This window comes from Hyla sarda, chromosome 2 (genome assembly GCF_029499605.1).
Source record: "Hyla sarda isolate aHylSar1 chromosome 2, aHylSar1.hap1, whole genome shotgun sequence".
Lineage (NCBI taxonomy): Eukaryota > Metazoa > Chordata > Amphibia > Anura > Hylidae > Hyla > Hyla sarda.
The window spans coordinates 453,618,871-453,632,492 of NC_079190.1; the positions used below are offsets into that span (position 1 = coordinate 453,618,871).

Consider the following 13,622-nt stretch of genomic DNA (forward strand, 5'->3'; position numbering starts at 1 on the left):
TGAGAGGAGCTAATAGGTGACAGAGGCAAAAAAAAAATGATGTACATGCTCTCAGGATTAAGTACTGAGTAATATATATATATCCTGTTGGTGTACGCCCTGAGTCCGCTCCCGATCTATAACATAGCGGGTCGGGCCCGGCCTCTAACAACGGCCGGGACCCGTGGCTAATAGCGCGCGGCATTGATCGCGCTGCCGTGCGCTATTAACCCTTTAGACGCGACGTTCAAAGTTGAACGTCGCGTCTAAAATGAAAGTGAAAACATTCCGGTTAGCTCAGTGGGCTGTTCGGGATAGCCGCGGTGAAATCGCGGCATCCCGAACAGCTTACAGGACAGCTGGAGGGTCCCTACCTGCCTCCATGCTGTCCGATCGCCGAATGACTGTTCAGTGCCTGAGAACCAGGCATGAGCAGTCAAGCGGCAGAATCATCGATCACTGGTTTCTTATGAGAAACCAGTGATCAATGTGAAAGATCAGTGTGTGCAGTGTTATAGGTCCCTATGGGAGCTATAACACTGCAAAAAAAAAGTGAATAAAGATCATCTAACCCCTCCCTATTAAAAGTTTGAATCACCCCCCTTTTCCCATAAAAAAACAGTGTAAATAAAAATAAAAATAAACATTTGTGGTATCACCGCGTGCAGAAATGTCCGAATTATAAAAATGTATCATTAATTAAACCGCACGGTCAATGGCGTGCGCGCAAAAAAATTCAAAGTCCAAAGTGAAAGATTGAAAGAGTTATGATTTTTTAAAGGTAAGGAGGAAAAAACGAAAATGCAAAAACGGAAGAACCCCTTAAGGGGTTAAATATACACATATAATTCATTTATTTATTTTGGGATCAAGATGGAGAAACAATACAAAAAAATTATAATAATAATCAACATTAACATAAGCAATTGCCTTTATTCACAACATATCAGATTCCTGAGAGAACAAACCATTTTCTTTTGTATTTTTATTAGACTGAGAAGAGAAAAAATTTTATTTTTGGGTACAAAATTAGTTCTAAATTTGCTATGATTTAGGATTTAAAGGGATATTCCAGGAAAAAAAATTACTTCTATTAAAAAGTCTTAATCCTTTAAGTACTTATGAGCTTCTGAAGTTAAGGTTGTTCTTTTCTGTCTAAGTGCTCTCTGATGACACCTGTCTCGGGAAACACCCAGTTTAGAAGAGGTTTGCTATGGGGATTTGCTTCTAAACTAGGCGTTTCCCGAGACAGGTGTCATAAGAGAAAAGAACAACCTTAACTTCAGAAGCTCATAAGTACTGAAAGGATTAAAGGGGTTATCCAGGAAAAAACTTTATATATATATATATATATATATATATATATACATATCACCTGGCTCCAGAAAGTTAAACAGATTTGTAAATTACTTCTATTAAAAAATCTTAATCCTTTCTGTACTCATGAGCTTCTGAAGTTAAGGTTGTTCTTTTCTGTCTAAGTGCTCTCTGATGACATGTGTCTCGGGAACCTCCCAGTTTAGAAGCAAATCCCCATAGCAAACCTCTTCTAAACTGGGCGGTTCCCGAGACACGTGTCATCAGAGAGCACTTAGACAGAAAAGAACAACCTTAACTTCAGAAGCTCCTCAGCACTGAAAGGATTAAGAATTTTTAATAGAAGTAAGTTACAAATCTGTTTAACTTTCTGGAGCCAGTTGATATATAAATATAATTTTTTTCCTGGATAACCCCTTTAAGATTTTTTTTATAGAAGTAATTTACAAATCTGTTTAACTTTCTGGACCCAGTTGATATATATATATATAAAAAAGTTTTTTTCCTAGAATACCCCTTTAATATTCAACATGTGTAACATCCTTAAGGTGTAATCTGAATAATAAATGTGGCCAATTAAAAATTATAAAAAACATCAGTCACTGTTTTTAATGAAAGGGTTACTGTCAATAGAATTTTTTATTTGCAATTGTAATAATAGAAATAGACAGGCATTCTGCACTCACCGCAAAAGAACTGGTCACTTTGCTCCCATCTCGGGCTGTTCCTCTGGGCGGGCTGGCAAGGTAGCGTGGGGCACTAAGAGGTGACTGCTGGCATTTTCACGCACAAAGATGCGCTTCTACCTGTAACGCTCACCTTTCAGACGACAGGAATCCTGGTGGATGTGGATCCACTGGACCTGTGTGGCAGATGACTCGGACCATACCAGGGAGCGGAGTCAGGTGTCGCTAATTTTAACCAGAGCCCGCCACAAAGCGGGATGGACTTGCTGCGGCAGGCGGCATCCAGGTCGCTACCCCTGGCATGGCGCGACCACACATTCAGCTGAGGAGATGCGAGGCACAGGAGGGATAAGGCAGCTCATAGTCAGGATAGCAGAAGGTCAGGGCAGGCGGCACAGTAGCATAGTCAGGAACGTAGCAAATGGTCAGTAGGCAGGCGGCAAGGAGCAAGGCCAGGTCACGGAGCAAAGGATCAGATACACAGCAAGGCAATAACAGGAATGCTTTCTCTCAGGCTCAAGGCAACAAAGATCCGGCAGGGAAGTGTGGAGGGTGGAGGAATTTATCAATGAGCCACAGGTGAATTACACTAATGAGCGCACTGGCCCTTTAAAACTTAAAGCTCTCACAGCAAAAGAACTGGTCACTCAGCTCCCATCTCGGCTGTTCCTCCAGGCAGGATGGCAAGGTAGTGTGGGGCGCTCAGAGGCGACTGCCGGCGGTTTCATGCACAAAGATGCGCTTCTATTGGCCGGTAGTGTTACGTTATGTGCTCCGGCCACACACACTGGGCGTGAGCGCATGGTCCAGCTACCTGCTTCTGCAAACATGGCTGGGTCTCGCATCGCCAGGTGTCTCTCCTGCCCCCACCTCTGCCTCTCCGGCGCGCATGTCCCCATCCCCTATGGTGCGTGCCGGAGAGGCAGAGGCGGGGGCAGGAGAAACACCCGGTGAGTGACAGACTGGGACTCGCATGTGGGCTTGTCCCGCAATGCGAGACCCAGCCATGTTTGCAGAAGCAGGTAGCTGGACCATGCGCTCACGCCCAGTGTGTGTGACCGGAGCACATAATGTAACACTACCGGCCAATAGAAGCGCATCTTTGTGCATGAAACCGCCGGCAGTCCCCTCTGAGCGCCCCACACTACCTTGCCATCCTGCCCGGAGGAACAGCCGAGATGGGAGCTGAGTGACCAGTTCTTTTGCTGTGAGTGCAATACGCCTGTCCGTTTCTTTTATTACAATTGCTGACATCCACTTTGTATTGTCCTAGCACCGCCATTGGTCTGATTCACCTGGTCACCTGTAGTGTAATCCCATAATCTATCTCAGGAAGCTGTATTACTAAGGTATCGGTGCCGCTTGCTTCTTACTTATTTAGTCATGGCTGTAAATGTTGGCACCCCTGAAATTTTTCAAGAAAATAAAGTATTTCTCACAGAAAAGGATTGCAGTAACACATGTTTTGCTATACACATGTTTATTCCCTTTGTGTGTATTGGAACTAAACCGAAAGGAAGAAAAAAAAGCAAATTGGACATAATGTAAACCAATATCCAAAAATGGGCTGGACAAAATTATTGCCACCCTTTCAAATTTGTGGAAAAATAAGATTGTTTCAAGCATATGATGCCCTTTTAAACTCACCTGGGGCAAGTAACAGGTGTGGGCAATATAAAAATTACACCTGAAAGCAGATTAAAAGGTGAGAAGTTCACTTATTCTTTGTATTGTGTGTCTGTGTGTGCCACACTAAGCATGGACACCAGTAAGAGGAAAATACAACTGTCTGAGGACTTGAGAACCAAAATTGTGGAAAAATATCAACAATCTCAAGGTTACAAGTCCATCTCCAGAGAACTAGATTTGCCTTTGCCCACAGTATGCAATATTATCGAGAAGTTTGAAGCCCATGGCACAGTAGCTAATCACCCTGAGCGTGGACAGAAGAGAAAAATTGATGAAAGGTGTGAATGCAGGATAGTCCGGATGGCGGATAAGCAGCCCCAAACAAGTTCCAAAGATATTCAAGCTGTCCTGCAGGCTTGGGAGCATCAGTGTCAGCGCAAACAATCCGTCAACATTTAAATGAAATGAAACGCTATGGCAGGAGACCCAGGAGGTCCCCACTGCTGACACAGAATCATAAAAGAGCAAGACTACATTTTACCAAAATTAACTTGAGTAAGCCAAAATCCTTCTGGGAAAATGTCTTGAGGATGAGACCAAGATAGAGCTTTTTGGTAATGCACATCATTCTGTTTCCGAAAACAGAATGAGGCCTACAAAGTAAAGAACACAGTACCTACAGTGAAATATGGTGATGGTTCAATCATGTTTTGGGATTGCTTTGCTGCCTCTGGCACTGGGTGCCTTGAATGTGTGCAAGGCATTATGAAATCTGAGGATTACCTACGGATTTTGGGTCGCACTGTACAGTCCAGTGTCATAAAATTGGGTTTGCATCTGAGATCTTGGGTCTTCCAGCAGGACAATGACCCCAAACATACGTCAAAAAGCACCCAGAAATGGATGGCAACAAAGCGCTGGAGAGTTCAATGTATATGTTTTTCCTACTCTTTGGGCACAAAATAAACATTATTCAGTGGAAACTTTTTTTTAATTATTTTAATGTGCTCTTTCTATTTAAGATAATAAATGTAATTGTTTTTGCACATAAAATTCAGTACAGAAGGCATGACCTAGAAGTTAAGGCAATGCTTTGATATGTGTAAGATCTTCCAAATTCCAAGGATTTTCTTTCTTTTTTTTCTCCTATATAAACTAAATAATTAAACAGATTTCAAAATTCTTGTAAGCCTTTTTCTTGGAAGCATTTTTGTAAATTTGGAAACCAATTATGTTTTAATAATTTTTCATGCGTGTTTTTTTATTTTTTATTTGGCTTGATAAAAAGTCATAAACATTTCAGCGATTTCTTTTTTGGTGCTTTATGATGCAGTTATTGTGTAATTGGTTCCCAAAATAGTGTGTTTCAGTACATGCATTTCATGAGTACATATTTTTTTAAGTGGCAGCATACATACATTGAACCGTATTTACTACATGCACCAGCATTTTGGGGCAAGTTGCACAAATAAACAATGCAAATCATTTATGTCAGATTTATGCACACTTTCATGACACTTTTCAACAAAGTCTCACAAAAGGGGCATGGCACAATAAATAGGGGTTTAGGGTCTGCAAAATGGGTGTGGTCTATATTTGTAAAAAAAAAAAAAGGTTTTTTTCCTGGTTTTTTATTTTTGTAAAAAAATGCCACCTTTATAATGTCACACTTTAGTTTTTACACTTTTATTGAATATATTCCACATTTAATTATTCATATTAAGAAACAAAATGACGGGGGCATGGCTTGGGCGCGCTGGAGATGAGCTGCGTGTGTTGAGAGCTCCTGCAAGGGCAGTGATTTAGGGGCTATTTCCAGGCTATGGGAGGCAGGAAAAATTACAAAAAAAACCCTAAGAAGACCCCTGAAGCTAAGCACCGCACAATAGAGGAGTTTTTTACAGTGCCCGTCCCTGCTGCTGCGGCTCTTACCGAGTTCGCAGCGCGGCCTTCTCTCCCTGCACCGCCGGAACATTGCACCTCCACTCACTCAGCCAGAAGTGCACGGACTGCCGGCAGCCACCCGCCGCGACAACACAGGGCTCTGGAGTGCCACGCTACTGCTGATCCCCAGTGCCCGGGGACTGAAACTGGCATGCATAAGGTCAGACAACTTCTTTCTCCTTCACCCACTGTGGCCACTCACCGGCAAACAAACATGGCGGCGCTCCACCCTCATGCTGCAGCGGCCTCCTCTCCCTCTGTGATGCCTCCTGTAGTGAAATCAATGGTCGCACTGCCGAATCCCCATAATGAGAACTATGCAAACGCTATATCCCTGAGCCCACAACCCGAGCACCCCACTCCAGATGAGGCTGCTAAATATGCCAAGGCTCCACTGTCTGTCCCCCCTGGCATCAAATTGCCTCAAATGTTACATCAGAGTGCTGCTTTACCTGGTCTGCCTGCTCAGACTTCAGTCACATCCTCCACTAACCATTCTGTGCTCCCTGCAGGGAATCAACTGACAGAAAATGCCTCTCATTCCACTTATCCTTCACATCCTGACCCAAATTCCCTCACTTGCAACACAAGTCTGTCTACATATACCAATCCTCCTGAAAGGGTTCCTGGTCCACCTGCACGTGACGTTACCGACTGGTCAGCTGACATGGACTCCGACAATTCCCAGTCTGATGGGGATCCAATTGACTCTTCCGCTGAAAGCGACACACCAGAATATTGGGGTGCTAGCCCCCCCGCAAAGAAAAAACTGTTCAAAACGCCTATGAAGTACTCCCGCTCTGCTAACCGCAGTCCCGGCCACTCATCTTCTGATGATACTCTGAAATCATACCAAACTAACGGCCAAACATGCCGCACGCCTGGCAAGCGAACCACGACTCAACCATCTGTTCTCGCCCCACAACCGGCATGTCCGTCTTTACCGTCGCCTGAAATGGCAGCCAACACTCTTAAAAATCACCCGGAACTACAAGCCTTGTTAGCTTTATTGCCAACCAAGTCTGATATGCTAACACTTGCATCTGACCTAAAGTCTGCCTGGCGTCAGGATCTCAAACCAGTGAAGTCTGCGGTCTCTGCTATACAAACCCGTGTTCAAACATTAGAAGACTTTCAGAAATCGGTCTCCTCTCAGCTCCAAGACTTGCAACAAGCTACCCAAAATCTGTCGCTGCAACAATCAGCTACTACCGAACACTTAGACGACCTTGACAACCGCAATAGGAGGAACAACATTAGACTCAAGGGTCTTCCTGAAACTGTTCCTCCGCATGAAATAACAGGTACCCTCCAAAAAATATTCAACACCATTCTACAAAGGCCCCTAGATTCCCCACTGGAGCTAGATAGAGCACATAGAGCCCTGAAGGCTAAAAGCCAAGACCCTTCCAGACCTAGAGACATCATCTGCAGAGTACATCATTTCCTCCTAAAAGAGGAGATCATGCGTAAAGCAAGACGTCTCCCCACTATCTCATATAACGGCACCACTGTTCAAATCTATCCCGACCTCTCGCTCCGGACCCTCAGACTAAGGGCAACTCTGAAACCCCTCCTGCAACTTCTTCAGAATGCCCAGATCACCTACAGATGGGGATTTCCATTCTCTCTGACTGCAAAGCATGGAACTGTGACTGCTACTATCCGTCGTCCAGAAGACCTCCCTGAGTTCTTAATGACATTCAAACTCCCAAAGATATCGCTGCCGGATTGGCACAAAATGTATCTACCGCTGTCTCCTATTGGACTCCCTGCTCCGAATAGACGGCGTGACCCGACTGGAGGACAAGTCGACCCTACACCAGGACCCCTTCCCCAGAGATCCAAACGCAAGTCCTGATGTGATTGGTCTTGTATTATTCTTTTTGCTTACCTGCCTCAACAAGTATTGGCTCCTTTGAATGTACCATTCACTTAATTTATGATGCCCTGGTCCCCCAGGAACTTGGCCACCAGTGTGGGTGTAGAACCCAGTGGCCTATTCCTGAGTAACCAATTTCATCTAACAGGATTTTGTTAGTTAATATGTTCTTGTGTTACGTATTTACCTCGTTTGTATACCTCCCTTCCTCTCTCCCTCTACCCTTCCCCCCACATTCCCCCCTTGAGGGAGTAGCTAAATCTCCCTTAGACAGTGAGGGACATGGCTTACATACAAGACCCACTAACTACCTCCTCCCTCCCCTACATTTCCTACGAATTAGTTAACAATGCATCTTACTGCCTCCCACTCAGTAACCATCACGCAGCCTAAGGCTGCTAGTTGTACACTACCCCTTAGTTAGACAAGTTCCCTCCTGCTGACTGTAGGAAGGGACCCATTCACTCACAGTTAGGCCCTTGCTTTTGGCTCTTTTTGACCCCTACTTAGAGGCCTTCCTTGCATCTTTCTTTACTGGACCCTCCGTCCGGCGCCTCTTCCACGCTACCCACCCTAGGTACGTGATTGGGCTGGACCCGATCACTTTTCTGGCCCATATGGCCCAACCTTGTAGTACCCACACACCCATTCCCTTATGGTTGCTCTCTACTTTCTGTATCTCCTCTGCTCATACCTCTGTTTCTTTTCTTTTCTCCCCTAGGACATTATCTTGCTATTCACGACAGCCTTGTGGACGAGAGTCATCGGTGATCTGCACTCCAGGCGGTAAGTGGATCCTCAACACTACATACCACAATGGCAGCTAATATCACATTGACCTCCCTTAATGTTAAGGGTTTCAATACCCCAGAGAAAAGGGCCCAAATTCTCTACTCACAGCATAAGCAAAAAACACACATTCTTGCACTCCAAGAGACTCATTTCAAAGAAGGACATGTACCCAAACTACAAAATAAATATTACCCCACCTGGCTCCACAGTGTGAACCCAGTTTCACGTACTAAAGGAGTCTCTATTGCATTTCACAAAGCGTTGCCAGTTACAGTGACCGCCTCAGTACTAGACCCAGATGCCAGATCCATTTTTACTAATTGTATCATTTCAAATCACGCGGTGACTATTGCTGCCATCTATGCACCAAATGTAAACCAAATTCCCTTCCTCCTGAGAACACTGGAGTCCTTAACTGATTTTGCTGATGGACCGATTCTACTTTGTGGAGACTTAAACTTGCCCATGTTCCCTGAGGTTGACACGTCCTCTGGGAAATTGTACCTTTCACATAGTAAATTGCGAGCTCTCAGGAGGAAACTTCACTCTCTTCAATTGGTGGATGTCTGGCGCTCCCTCCATCCGCAGGGCAGAGACTACTCTTTCTACTCCCATTCAAAACAAATGTACAGCCGCATAGATTACATCTTCTGCTCCCATCATCTTCTCCCCTCGATAACCAGCTCCCACATAGATGTCATCACACTCTCAGATCACGCACCTGTCAATTGCTCATTCACGCTCCCCTCTTGGGTTAAGCCTCATTCCTCTTGGCGCTTAAATGAATCATTACTCCTGGACACCATGTGCATGCAGGAACTCAAGGAAACCATACGGCACTTTAAAAATGACCACATAGCTGATACGTCTTCCCCCTTGATTAAATGGGAGGCGCTGAAATGTGTTCTAAGAGGTGTATTGATAAGCCATGGGGCAAGACTCAAGAGGGAAGCGTCGGCCAAACTCCAAATGCTGCTGCAGCAACTACACTCTCTCGAAACACTACACAAGAGATCACAACAAGACTTTGTGTTCCGTGACCTGATTCGTGTCCGCGCAGAGATCCTCTCTCTACTGAATGCTAAACATCGACACTGTAAACAAATAACCGGACGGCTGTTTTATGAATGGGGTAATAAGTCGGGCAGACTGCTGGCCCGAGCTCTGAAAGCTAAAAAGTCCTCCCTATTTATTTCTAGCATTAAATCCCCATCTGGTGGGGTGTCTTCCCTCACACCCGCCATCCTCGAATCATTCAGACAATACTACACGTCCCTTTATAATCTACCAAAACCACCAGGGTCGGCGTCACGCCCACATAATGGTCCCTCCTTAGCTCATTACATCAATGACACTGCTCTCCCTCGACTTCCAGATACGACGATTCAGGCAATGGAAAGACCCTTCTCTTCGGATGAACTAGAAGCAGCCATATCCTCCCTGCCTGCCGGCAAGAGCCCGGGCCCGGATGGATATACAGCTAGATTTTTTAAATCCCTCTCCCCTGAGTTGTCTGCTCCATTGCTTGAGGCGTTCAATGACATATCGGACATCTCGCCCCCCCCCTCCCTCCTTCCTCAAGGCCTATATTACAGTGCTCCCAAAGGAGGGCAGAGATCCCCTACAATGCTCCAACTATCGCCCAATATCCCTTATTAATACAGATGCCAAATTGTTTGCTAAGTTAATCGCCAACAGACTGTCCACACATATGCCATTCCTAGTTCACCCGGATCAAGTTGGTTTCATTACTGGTAGAGAGGCCAGAGACAACACCCTTCGCACATTCTCCATGATTCATCACGCTCGAACGAGTGGTGTTCCCCTCCTCTTACTATCACTAGATGCTGAAAAGGCCTTCGACCGGGTGGACTGGGAATTTTTAGAGGAATCTTTGGCTCAAATAGGGCTTGGTAAGTCAATGTTGGGTCGTATAATGGCGCTATATTCTAATCCACAGGCACAGATTAGAGTGAACGGCCGGCTATCTGCACCATTTAGCATTCGCAATGGCACAAGACAGGGATGCCCCCTGTCTCCGCTCCTCTATGTACTCTGTATGGAACACTTGCTAACAGCCATACGTAACAACACGGATGTTAAGGGGATTATCCACTCCTTTGGGCCATTGCAAATGTTCAGCTTTCGCCGACGATCTGCTCCTATTTATAACCTCTCCACTCATTTCGCTTCCCTCATTAATGTCCACATCACACGCCTTCTCGAGATATAGTAATTACAAACTCAACCCCACAAAATGCGAGGCTTTAAACATATCCATTCACCAAACACTTCTTGGCCAACTCCAATCGTCTTACCCCTTCCACTGGCAAACAACTTCCATCAAGTACTTAGGTATACAGGTCCCGGCTGACCCGCTAAACACATTCCGTCTTAATTTCCCTCCTCTATTGAAGTAACTCAAATCAGACCTGACCAAGTGGGATCGTAAAGATTTCTCTTGGATTGGCAGGATTAATATTTTAAAAATGAATATTCTCCCACGTCTGCTATATCTCTTTTCCTGTATACCATGTCACATTCCCAAGACCTTCTTTAAAGAACTCTATGCACTCCAATCAGGATTTGTATGGGCACACAAACACTCCCGACTGGCGCGCAGCGTCCTTGTCAGGAGGAAGACGGAGGGGGGCTTAGCCTTGCCTGATTACATATCTTACTATGTGGCTTCAATACTGTCCCGAGTCATCGACTGCTTCTTTCATTCCAAAGACAAACAGTGGGTCCTTTTTGAAGGCTTCATGGCTAATATCGCCCCACATAATCTTCTCTGGCTGCCCCGTCTGTCTTTCAACTCACGAAGACTTGCGGACCTCCCACCAATACTCCATTCCATAGCTAAATTGAAACTGACTTACATGAACCGACTCTCGCTTTTCTCCTCTGACGGACCACTGACACCTATCTTTAACAATCCAGACTTTCCGCCAGCAACTAACGCCCGCTCTTTCCTTACCTTACATCGCCAGGACGGAGCTACCCTTCGTAATCTCCTGATTGCCACATCTCTCAGACCCCTACGGGACCTCCTGGACGGTGCACATCCAACGACCGCTCACACACTTCAATATGCTCAATTGAGACACTTTTATCTATCAGCTAGGAATCGTTTACACCTTCACCGCTCCCTCACACAATTCGAGTCATTGTGTGTCTCCCCCTCTACATTGTATCGGCCGATCAGTGTCCTCTATCCCATCGTCCTAGCTGCATCCTCTACCTCCCCGCACGCTTATCGAGCTGGATGGGAGAGGGACATTGGCCGCCCAATCAACGACGGGGATTGGAACAAAGCTCTCTCTCTATGCCACCGCACATCCATCTCCTGCAGGGCGCAAGAGACTAATTACAAGCTTCTCACCAGATGGTACAGAGTGCCTGCTTTATTGGCCAAATTCTATCCAGAAGTCTCTGATGCTTGCTGAAGATGCGGTGCGGCTAGAGGCACTATTCTCCACATCTGGCTCGACTGCCCCACAATGACATCATTCTGGGCCGGGGTTCTAAGGATTGTTGCACACCTCACAACTTATAAACTGCAGAATACACCCGAAATTCTCCTACTGAACATCCTCCCCTGCGGTATCCCGAAACACACCTTAAAACTGATCTCATTTCTTCTGGCAGCAAGGACAATAATACCGAGACTGTGGAGATCCAAAACTCCTCCTACCATATCTAATTGGTTTCAGGAGCTATCTTATCTACATAGGGTGGAGGAGTTGAGGGCAGAATCCCTTCGCCATATAGACACATACCACAGGGTCTGGCATCCCTGGACACAATTCACGTCCTCTAGACTATATGAGGAGGTTCACCTATCCAATTGATAGCCAATAGCTTCCCCCATTAGACATATTCATGACAGGTACACCTTGGTCCTTGACTGTCACTTAGGCCATACATCGCACGCCTGGCTGTCACGGAGATCTGGTGTCTACTCGCCACACAAGGTATGTCTTTATTCTCGCCTGTCCTTTTCACTTGTCTATTCTATTCTATCCCCCCTTCCTTCCCTCTACTCTCGCTGCTCTAATACAACTCCCCCTTCTCTTTTCTCTTTTCGTTCTTTACTTACCTGTTGTTGAAGTGACCCTACAAGTGCTATGTCAGTTGTCCTTGATGTCCCCATGCTGTCTCGTGTCGCATAGATTTAGTAGAACTGTTTGTCTATACTACTGAATACACATGAGACAATGGCCATGTACGGTGACTCGCTAATTAGATGACTGTACTTTTACGATGATTGTTACGTCCTGTTGGTCGTATGCCATTTTGCTCATGTCTCCATTGATATTACATCTATGTTAGTACTTTGATACTTCTTATACATCTGTTAAAATTCAATAAACACTTATTGTTAAAAAAAAAAAGAAACAAAATGACAACTATGATAGAAAAAATATTCTTAATAATTAAATACTGTAGATATCTGATAGGAATGTTTCACAATTCTGTAACCATGCATTTTAGTAGTTGAAATTTACTGGAGCATATAACATAATTACATTATATTTATTTCTTTAAATTATAGAGTGATGCTAAGAAGTCACTTTTAAGAGTAAGTATTATTTTATGCCTTTCCAAGTTTCTTTGCTTTATAGTCTGTGTACTTGCAGGTCCACAGAGTCTCTACAGGAATCCAGCACAGATGCTCTCTTGATGCTTTATCTCTTGCTCTGTTCACTTAATACGTCTACTTCAGACTTTTAGCTATAGAATACACAGAGCTAATTAGTGACAACACAGCAAGACATTGTTTTGGAGGACTGCAAAGAGTGACAAACCATTGAGACTGAAGGAGACAGACTAGCAAAATGGACCACAACTTAATCGTACGCTATTGGAATATTTATTATATGACTAAACTATTAAACTTCTGTCGAAATGTTACATACAAATAAAAATGTTTAATACTAAATTTGATACAGAATTGCTATACTGTGACTAAAATTATGCACACAAAAAGTGTGCAGTCTGTGCTGACACATGGGGCAACAGCCCATGCTGAAGGTGAAACCGAAGATGGTGACACTTATTTTTTTTATTTAAATAAAAATAAATAAGGAATATTTCCATGTATAACAAAAAGAAAACAGACAATAATAATAAATGTTATAAAATCATAACTTAGACCCTACAGTAAACGTTATACAAACATAACCCCACAGGAGCAGCATAGTCACAAAACATAAAATACAATGAATGAAATAAGGTGTCAAGCAAGGATACAGTGATTCATCTATAGGGAAAACCAGTTTCGCCAAAAAAGCAAGTGAATAGCATTAACAAGATTCAGAAGGGAATGCATAACATGAGCTAACCCTATGCTAGAGTGAACTCACAAAGAGGACTATATGAAAAAACAATGA

General features: G+C 44.3%; 1 long non-coding RNA gene across 1 annotated transcript in view; it reads left to right on the plus strand.

Annotated features, from left to right (window-relative positions):
- The window catches only part of LOC130357045 (uncharacterized), a 34,781-nt gene extending 21,647 nt beyond the window's left edge, over nucleotides 1–13,134 (plus strand). The window contains exons 2-3 of the long non-coding RNA XR_008889082.1: nucleotides 8,159–8,223; nucleotides 12,870–13,134. This is a non-coding gene — a long non-coding RNA (uncharacterized LOC130357045). The remainder of the gene's footprint in view (nucleotides 1–8,158; nucleotides 8,224–12,869) is intronic.
- Nucleotides 13,135–13,622: the final 488 nt, after the last annotated feature.